Genomic DNA, 472 nt, shown 5'->3' with positions numbered 1-472 from the left:
TCACGTGAATACCGTTTTAAAGTCCCCGATTAGTCCGGTTTCAAACAGTATAAAAATTGCTTGAAAAAATTGTGTTCTGGTTAAGAATTTAGAAGCGGTTTCAAACAGTCCGCAATATTGTATGCGTACCGAAAACAAGATTAGCAAAAAAGAAAAAAAATGTTTTCAAAGTTTAATGGATTCTAATCAAGATTGCTCATTGCAAAAACAATTGCACAACATTGTTTACAAACAATTTCTTTGTTGTTTTTTTTTTAATGGAACAAAAGAAAACAAAAGCAAACATTTAAAACAAAATCTTCCACGCGACAGAAGTCCGTCCAATGTATTTGAAACCGGACTAATCGAAGACTTTTAATCCGCGCAAAACGGAAAATTCAATACGATCTTTTGCAACGCTTTTGTTTTGTCAGTTACCAAAGACCATTTGATTGATATTTTAAGACGTTATACAATCGGTGAATCAGATTTT

The 472-nt window shown here is 32.2% G+C and overlaps 1 protein-coding gene across 1 annotated transcript in view; it reads left to right on the top strand.

The window, feature by feature from the left end:
* The window catches only part of LOC108569755 (rootletin), an 11,232-nt gene that overhangs the window by 3,574 nt on the left and 7,186 nt on the right, over positions 1–472 (top strand). The window lies entirely within an intron of this gene.

Source organism: Nicrophorus vespilloides, unplaced genomic scaffold (genome assembly GCF_001412225.1).
Source record: "Nicrophorus vespilloides isolate i.1.1-1 unplaced genomic scaffold, Nicve_v1.0, whole genome shotgun sequence".
Taxonomy (NCBI): domain Eukaryota; kingdom Metazoa; phylum Arthropoda; class Insecta; order Coleoptera; family Silphidae; genus Nicrophorus; species Nicrophorus vespilloides.
Note: the sequence above shows the minus strand (reverse complement) of the source record. Positions and strands in the feature narration are given on the sequence as shown.